This window comes from Calliphora vicina, chromosome 2 (genome assembly GCF_958450345.1).
Source record: "Calliphora vicina chromosome 2, idCalVici1.1, whole genome shotgun sequence".
Taxonomy (NCBI): Eukaryota; Metazoa; Arthropoda; class Insecta; order Diptera; family Calliphoridae; genus Calliphora; species Calliphora vicina.
The window spans coordinates 112,310,102-112,320,192 of NC_088781.1; the positions used below are offsets into that span (position 1 = coordinate 112,310,102).

The 10,091-nt window shown below is 30.9% G+C and overlaps 1 non-coding gene across 1 annotated transcript; it reads right to left on the minus strand.

Annotated features, from left to right (window-relative positions):
* Window positions 1-7,223: 7,223 nt before the first annotated feature.
* TRNAP-AGG (transfer RNA proline (anticodon AGG)) lies at window positions 7,224-7,295 on the minus strand. Its single transcript has one exon. It is a non-coding gene; the product is annotated as a tRNA-Pro (tRNA).
* Window positions 7,296-10,091: the final 2,796 nt, after the last annotated feature.

The window sequence follows — 10,091 nt, forward strand, 5'->3', positions numbered from 1 at the left end:
TCTTTTATTTCAATATAAATATAAATAAGAGTCTAGATAAGGGGCTAATGATTAGGTTAGCTATTTTTGGAACTGACGCTATATTTTTTCAAAAACCCAAATATTCATAGCAGTCTCCTTAGGCTGGCCACTCAAAACTAAAGTGTTTTTATGACACTCTACAATCAATCAAATAATTTGTTGATAAGAGATAATAATTTCATTTCATTACGCTAGCGAACAGTTGCTAGTTATACCTGAAAACTATTAAATGATACAAAACAAATCAATCAAGTTGATAGACGGTTTGATGGGTCTCGGAAGTACAAACAAAACTTAAACTGCTGACGGCTGTGTTATTGTGCTAGAGTACATACGAGTAGATATCAATCTGAAAAGCTCAGTGAGTAGTTAGTTCTTGAGTTTAGTTGAAGAATTTTAATACAACTAAATAAAATAAAATAATTTTGAATTTAATTTAATTGAAAGTCTTATCCTTTTTAAGCTATCTGAAATCTCAATGAGAACCTTTTGTCAGTGTTGATTGGTCCAAAATTTAGTTTGAAGTCATATGACTTTCCAAAGTCCATCCAATTTATTAGATTATAGTTTAATCTACAGCTCAATTAATTTAACTCAAGTGTTCTTGAAAAAGAAAAAAATAATAACCAATAAAGTATTCGAAACTCTCAGAAAAAATCTGATAAACATAGATTCCACTAAGAAAACTGATATATTCTATGGAAGGTAAAGAAAAATATTCAATGTTATATGAGTCATACCTTCAGATAGGAGAAAGGATGAACAATCACTTAGAGAATGTATTTACTCCAAAAAATATACATTATTGAAATACTCATGCCATGTCAAACAAAATTCTGGATCTCAATTGTGAAGACAACAATCAAAATGTCAATGCACGAAGACTTCCACAATGAAAAGTAAATTGTCTAAATCAGTATCGAGGATTAGTTTGTTAATTTTAAACTCCATATTATATACTGGATAGTTTTCAAAAACAGGGAGAATATTAGTCAAGTGATGTCATACATTCTAACTTACTTCTAATCAATAAGCCCGAAATTTTTTGAAAACATATTAACATCTATTGATTTATTCCTGACCATCAATCTAATTTCAGATAGAGGCACAGTACTATTGAATATATAAAGGTTATTTCACTAAGCTAATCTTATCTTTAAGTTTGAATAAAACAAATAGTATGTGACATATAATGGATATTTTTTATTCGGTTGCCATTATGCATGGACTACATCTTCGTGCAAATGTACGGTTGGAACGCATCCAGAATGTCATATTTTCCATGACTCTGGCTCATAAAACAGGCAGAATTTGACCGATGTCATGTGTTATCTTTGCTTTGAGAGCCGCTGTGGTTTGTGACTTATTCGCAACTTAAGAAAATCCCACAAGAAAAGTCCAACGGGGTCAAATCGCACGATCTCGGTGACCCGTTCACATCAGCTCATCATGAGATGTTCATAACCTCAAATCGCTCGTGCACAATGTACAAAGTGGCTTGGCAGTGGAGTGCATGTAGCGGCGTCCATTTTAAACCACATGTCGTTGGTGTCCATATCATCCAATTCAGGACAAAGTAAGTTAATAATCATCGACCTCCGTTGATGGAGATGTCCTGGCAAATGCTTACCAAAATCCTTGCCAAACAGTGACTTTTACGGGATGCATTGTTGACGTAACCATTCTTCCAGAAATGGGCTTCACCTTAAAATGAGCGAAGTCTGCGGCACGTTCCCCGAATAGAACACCAGTTTTGATAAAACAATTTTATCATTTGTACTTGTTGTTGAAGGCTGTATTCGTCCAATGTGATTTGGCAATTATACGATATAGATATCCTTCCAAATGAGATCTCCTCACGTCAACAAATATTGGTTTATGTAACCCGGGAAGTATTCTAGCTCCGTTCTTGCGTGGATGATAATCACAAAAAATGGATAAAGTTGTTTAAAATTAGTATCTAAGCCTCTCAGCTTAAAAGAAACTCATGTATATGATAGAAATATATAATTTCTATATTTTTAAGTCATGCACCTAATATATTTTGTTAAATTATAATTTAAAATGCGAGATGTTTTAAATTTTTTAGCTCTTATTTTTAAATATTTGTAAAATATAAACTTATTCAAATTATTTACCATTGTTAGCTATGAAGTTTTCCATGTTTATGATAACATATGGATTCCGAGCCAAAAGAACTGCTCATCATTTGAGGCCAAGAATGAATCAAGCCAATACCGGATATTGTGTTTCAAAGTCAAGCGCCTGCCAAAGAAGGCGTTCTGCATCGATTGATACAAATAGTAGTACGACAGAGCGGGTGAAGCAAAACTTCTCAACCACTGCATTCTAAATACTTTTTAACATGTATTGCAACATGTGACCAAGAATTGTCATGATAGAATATTACGATTTCATGTCTGACGGCATATCCTGTATATTTTTCGACAAATGCTTGCTTCAAACCAATCAGAAGCGTTCGGTGCAGGTTCCGTGTGATGGTCTGGCCAGATTTCAGTAGCTCATAATAGATAGGAACTTTTTTCTAACACCAAATACAGAGAATTACCTTAGCGCCATGAATATTTGACTTTGGTGTCGACAGATATGTACCCTTCCAAATGGCATATAAGTTATGTGTATCCCGCATTTAGTTGTAAATTAAAGGCAGTTTAGTAGTTTAAAATTGTAGCTACACTTTATTTTTTCAAAAGTACGCAACAACAGTTTAATTATACACAATTATATTACACAGTTTATAATGTACAATAATACACTGGCAATGCAGTTGATGTTAATTCTATTTGACTTTGGTGTCGACAGATATGTACCCTTCCAAATGGCATATAAGTTATGTGTATCCCGCATTTAGTTGTAAATTAAAGGCAGTTTAGTAGTTTAAAATTGTAGCTACACTTTATTTTTTCAAAAGTACGCAACAACAGTTTAATTATACACAATTATAATACACAGTTTATAATGTACAATAATACACTGGCAATGCAGTTGATGTTAATTCTAACAGCGCCTATGATCACCTGACTGACGGGAACCGCTTCAACTATTTATATGCATTGCCATCTTCTAGCAGTTTCATGAGTTATCTTAACGGAAAAAACTAAAACTTTTAGCAGAGTCAATGTTAAACATAATGAATGTTGCAAGCAGCCGTTACAGGCCGTTATATTCAAATCGCTAATGAAAATTCATGACAATATTTATGCTTGAAAAGTGATTTTTGGAAGTGGGACTTTATAGAAGCTATGATCAATTATAATTGTTCATAGCTCGATCGAGATCGATTAATTACACTCTGCTACAAAATAACACTTTTTTGTCAGAACTTGAAAAGCGACCTAATGGAGATTGTAGGCCTATGTGAGGACATACTTAAAACACCCTCAAAATTTTGAGTTATTTTGAAAAAGGACGTAGTACTTTAGTACCTCTAACTCACACACTTTAGCACAGATTTCGAAACAACTATGGATAGGCAAAGAATTGAGCTTTCATAAAATTGTGTATAAAATGTATATTCCAAAAATTTTTAAAGTTTTTATAAAAAGTTTCGCTTTAAAAAAATTTTTAAAGTTTTTATAAAAAGTTTCGCTTTACTTTTTATTTTTTTTTCATAATTTTTCAAATTCAACAATAGTTATTTTAATTTTTTCTCTATGAAAACCTATTTTGTTTTGCACAGTGTTTTAAAGACAATTTTATATAGACAAACATGAGGCATTAATTGTTAAAATCGGTATATATTTGCAAAAGTTATTGAACTTTATCGAAAAAAGTTCGAAGAACTTTACCTTGTAAATTAAAGATTGTACAAATATTTTTTTTTTTGAATAGTTTTTTTTTTTTTTTTTATTTATATGTGCTGGGGGAGAAAATACTTAAAGAGGTGTTTATGAAAAGTTCAATAATTTTTCCAATTTTCATCTGATTTGAGTAATTAGAACCATATTTTGTTAAGAACTAATTTTTCTTTATACATTGGTATAAATTTTTATAAGCTTTCATATCAGAATATGAAATGAAAATCAAAAAAGTTGATAAATTTTGTTTTTCTTTTAGATATTCTTACCCAGCAAAAAATTGTGCTTCCTCGCAAGCAGGTTTGTAAGGCAGAGAGCACTTGTATACTGCTACCACTTCGCATGAATGATTACATGATTTTTATATGGGATTCCTCGCGTAGAGGCTCTGCATAAGGAATTGAAAATAAGCTTGTTTCACATCTTTAAAATTAACCTGATTTCATCGAATTAAATATGTACAAATAATTGTGCACATAGATTTTAGAGCTGCTGAGAAGCAATAAAATCTTACAGACCCAGTGATTGCCTAACAAGAAGCGCTGATTTTTTCTAAGTTCTTCACCACCTATACGAATAGCTTAACGCATGCCTTCCAAAATCATTTTTGTAAGTCAATAATTTTACGATGCAATTAATGTAGCAGTAGAAGATGCAGTAATCATATTTATTGCTTCCAAATCCAGAATATTTTTTGCTGGGTAACAACTTACAAATGTATCAAAAACTGCATGCTATCTTAAAGCGTAATTAGTTTTCTTTCCAAACTAGTTAAAAAATTTAAAGTCGGACAAAAACCGACTAAGCTACATGTCGATAATTCGACGAAGGTCACTGAAAACGGTTTTTTAGAATAACTTCTGAATTTGAGGGTGTTTCTGAAATTTTTAGACACAATTTGTAATGTACTCAGCAAGACCCATAAGTTTTTTTCCATCGTAGCACCGTGTTATTATTAATCATATTTTGATACTTATTTCATTTTTCACTGTTCTGTTGTGTAATATACAATTGGAAAGTATTTGGAGTAAATTTTTAATAAAATTTATTTGTTCATCGAAATTAAAACTGTCAATAGGTTTTCTACAAAACTAAACGTCCATTTTGCCAACTTCACTTTCTTATTATCATGAAAATCATAAAAATCCCACTTCGACCAATTTACCCCCACTAACTTTGGAGGGCACACCCATTGGAACCCCCTGGGGTGTCCCCATACAAAAATTTAAAAAATCCAGGGACCGTAAATAACGGTTATCCAGAAAATTTTAAATCAAAAAATCACTATGTAAGAGGTAACAGAAACATATACTGTTATATACAAATAGATTCGCATTGACGTGCTCTTTCAGAATCTATGGTGATATTGAAAAAATGATCCCAACTCCACAGTTAACAGTTATTTTTTAACGTAAAAATAAAAGTTCGTGTGAAACTCTTAAAAAAAGAGTTTTAAATATCCCTACAAAAAAAACTCATTTGAGGACTTTTATTTTTTCCGTCATAAAATAAAAGTCATTTGAGGAGTTTTATTTTTCCCGACAAAAAATAAAACTTTTTTGGTTTATTTTCTACTTTTTTCAGTATTTTTCTTTATTGGGTCTATCTGATATAATGAGTGTAGTAATTTATTTGCTTAAGAATGGAAAACAGCAACAATTTAATAATAGGAATCAAACAATAGCAAATTAATGACAATTATTTCATTTGCAATGCAAGGTGCTTTAGAAATTGTAATGATCTGACCATCGCACAGTGTGGTAGATCGCAAATCTAACTGGACAAAATTAACAAATCACGTTGGGTTCACTTCTCACTTATGAATCATATAAAAAATGAGTTCAAATATATAAACGATTATTAAAAAACCAACTTTTTTTTCGCAATGTATTTTGGGAGTTTTTACCCATTCTTCAAAAATTTTCTTTCGTGAAAAAGTAGAAGTCATACTGGAAAAGTGAAAAAATTTATGGCGGTCGCAAGATGTTTTTGATTTACCTTGAAGTGAACACTTGAAAGATTAACTCGAATATAGTTTTACACCGGAACTATCCGGAATAAACAGCTTTAACTCTACTTGAAAAAAGGAAATATTTTATTTTTTCTTTGTGTAGGTCATACTGGAAAAGTGAAAAAAATGTATGGCGGTCGCAAAAATGCGCAAGATGTTTTTGATTTGCCTTAAAGTGAACACTTGACAGATTAACCCAAATATAGTTTTACAGCGGAACTATGCGGAATAAACAGCTTTAACTCTACTTGAAAAAAGGAAATATTTTATTTTTACCAATTTCTGATCTTCTCACAAAAAAATAGTTTTTTTTAATAGTTACAATGGAAATAATTAAATGAAAATTGTTGCATATTTCCTTGAAATAGAGCTTAATAATAATATAAACAAATTATGACACTAAAATCACCGTAGCTTTTTTAATCATAAACCAAAGTCACACAAAAAATACACTTCTCTTTGAAAACTTAATGTACCTGTTGACAACAACTGACTTTAAAGCTTAGTTTTTCCTAATCGAAGCTAAAAACCAAAAAAACAAAACATGAATTACAGTTCCCTATTGTATTGAGAAGCTCATTAAATGATCAGAAGGAATGTTGCCAGACATTTATTTTTTAATTTTGTCCAGCTAGATTTGTGATTTACCACAGTGTGCATCGGCAAGCTATAGGTGTCAATTTACATAAAAGGAGTTTTATTTTCCTGACGGGAAAAATAAAACTGATCAAATGACTTTTATTTTATGACGGAAAAAATAAAATCCTCAAACTCTTTTTTTAAGAGTTTTATGCGAACTTTTATTTTTACGTTGAAAAATAACAGTTTTAGTTGGATTTTTATTTTTATAGTCACAAAATAACTTTTTTGATATCAATTTACATATGTAAATCATATGATGTATGTATTGTGTATAAATTTGGTTTTTAGAGCGTATGATAAATATAAATGTGATGTATGTAATAAATAATATTAATCATGCGTCTATGAGAATCAGCATAGATTTGGTTTTAAGATTTAATTTAAACTTTAAACCAACATAATATTTGCTAGCAATGAACGAAATGATTAACACGAATAGTTTTAGCTTGTTTAACTAGAGGAGTATTCAACAAGTTCAAAATGGCGTTCGTGCCATAATAAACAAATTTGAAAAAAATATGCTTAGTCAAATTCTATAAATATTTTGAAATTTGACTTTTGGGTAGAATTTTTATCTTGATCCGTAGAATACGATTTTCCTTGTGTTCGTACAAATCGACCAGCCCTAATGTAGATACATGCCTTATAAAATTTTAATTAATTGGATTATTTTAAAAAGCTTGGCAGAATTAAATAAAAAAAAATAATTTAAAAAAATAATTGTTACACTTGGGCTCGTCCGGGATTTGAACCCGGGACCTCCCGCACCCTAAGCGGAAATCATACCCCTAGACCAACGAGCCAGTTGTAAAGATCACAACAATATCACAGCACACTACACGCTAGATCGCCAGCAGGCTGATACTATCAAACAGTCAGCTTGTTCATACACTTCATGCACGTTAGTGTCACAACAACATTTGCTTATCATGACAAAATACACGTTCATACATACCCACTTAACAAAACTATGTATGGCCATAAAGTAAACCAGTTGCCTCTGAGTATTTGTTTCCATTGCCATATGGAAAACTATTAAATTAATTTAACAAAAGAATTATTTATTAATAATAAATAAAATGAAAAAAAAAATATATATTCATCAACATTTTGATGGCATTAAAAAAAAACAAAACAAATTGCTAAGCAATAAACACAACAATGGCATTATTAGTGGATTTCAAATACTACATATTAAATCAGACATTCAGAACATGTGAAAACACTTGACAATTATTATTATTAACACAACAAATATGCTTTCCAACAGTAACATTAATAAAAAATTCTATTCGATTCTTGCTAATAATAATAAAAAATGCATAAATATTAATAAAGAACAAAATAAATTCACATACACAATTAACCACATGAAATATTTAGAAAAAATAAACAAACAAACACATTAATAGGAATAATAGTAATAAAATTGTATCCAATTAGAAAAATATTAACACGTTTTATAGAATTTCAAATCAGCAATCAAATAGAAATATATTAAAGTAGTAGCTATCAAGACCGGATATGTGATACAAGAGATACATATTTATAAGTTAAGGGTTATTAATACAGGGGACCTGTATGATCGGGTGAAGGCGAATGAATGTTATTTTAGTTCGCAAATATGACAGTTAACAGTTGCAGTATAACTTGCAGTTTCGGACCAGCTGACCTCCTGTCAGTAATTGATTCTAATACCAGGGACCTCAACTGTTGACTGTATCGAAGAAAATGTTCTTTTAAACTAGTTCGCTTGTGAACCACACCAAATGTCTTAGCTTTTGAAGATCATTAACAAATTTTTGATTAAATTAACAAATCGTAAGCAATCACTTTTAAATCAAAACCCATTGAACACAACCACTTGAATCAATCAACACCAAAACAATCTGTAAACAGAAGTTATCATCATCATCGCCAAAATAAATAAGACTTTTAAAACTAAAATTGTTCAAGAAGTGCTAAATGTAAAAACTGTTTGTTTGTTTGACTGACTGTTGTGTTAATTTTGACAATATTTTTAATTTGAAAATCACAACATGTTGGTTGCTTCAAACTACCATGTATGAGTACAAGTTGAGTGGTATAAAGAATTGTGTAGTGGCATGTCTGATAATTTTATACAATAATCAAATCAATTGTACATTGTCACAATTAATTTATTTATGAGCTCGCCGAGTCTGACAATTTATTATTATTTTTTTTTTGTTATTTTTTGCTGTTGTTGTTGTTGCTGAATGAACGAGTGTGATTTTTATTTTTTATATTGGTTTATTCTATCTGAAAGTGCGAGTACAATATCAAATTTTATTAAGACTGATCGTTTTGTTGTGATTTCATTTTTATGAGTGTTTAATATTAATAATAATAACAAGAGTAACAATATGTGTATAAATATTAATAATAGTTAGACTAACAATAAGAGTGTCAGCGATAGTGGTTGCTGAAATTGTTATAAATTTAAAGAATTTTTTTTTACAATGCGGGTTCCTATTAAATGAAATTTGTATTATTGTTTTGGAAAAAAAAATAACACAAACTCGAGGGGGATAAAGATTTCCCACCGAAATTGTTGTGAAATAAATCCATGTTTAGGAGCTAAGATTTACAATGACATTGTTTAACATTATAAACAATTGTTTGTTTGGTTTTATTGAAATTTATTGCAATTGTTCAAAAAGTACTAGAAGGTTTCCGCCTTAGATTTGTTGGGGATTTACTTTTCGAACTAGTAATAATTTTTCCACTTTCTTGTTGTCTCGTAACTGAAAATTGACACAGGACACAGTAGCTTGCTGGAATAAAAACATAGGAGATACTTGATGCTCCTGAGGAATTATCCTCATCGTGCTAGACTTCATTCAATTCACAATTTCATGCCGCCTTAGAATTGGATCCGCTAAATCAGAGGAAACGTTGGAAAAGTGGTGAAAAGCGGGCCGAAATACAGAACCGCAAACAGCTACAATCACGTACTGATGCTGCACTTACTATCATCGAAAAGACTACTGCAAAGCTGCAATTCCGGAGATCAACAACCCATTTCTGGAATCTTGCACGTTTAAGCCTAGCACTCTGTTCATATTTGCGAAAAATTATAGTTTTTTCATACGAAAAATGTTATATGCAACAAATATTCATCTGTTGGTTTTAATTTCGTGCGAAAGAAGTGCTGCTTGTGTTATTGCGTTTGAAAAAATAAGTTTGCCAGATGTATTTCACATGTTTTCTACAATAAGAACAGAGTACTGCTTTTACGAAATTATTTCATTGCAAATATTTTATATGTAGTTTGACAGCATTTCGCTTGAAATTTTGTATTGAGTACTAAACTTTAGGCAAGGAAAGGTACTATAATCAGATAGCAGAAGAGGCACAGCATGCATTAAATGTTGAAAACAGGCGTCAAGTCTACATAACGATAAAAAATCTAGGTGCCAATAACATAAGGAGCACCGCAACAATTAAGGACCGAAACGGAGTTGAACTTAGACGAACAATTATGTCGGTGGCCTGAATTTTTTATCGGTATCCACTCAACATAACCCCAGGCCATCAATTACATGATTTCGAAATCTTAAGACGCAATCCAATAAGTG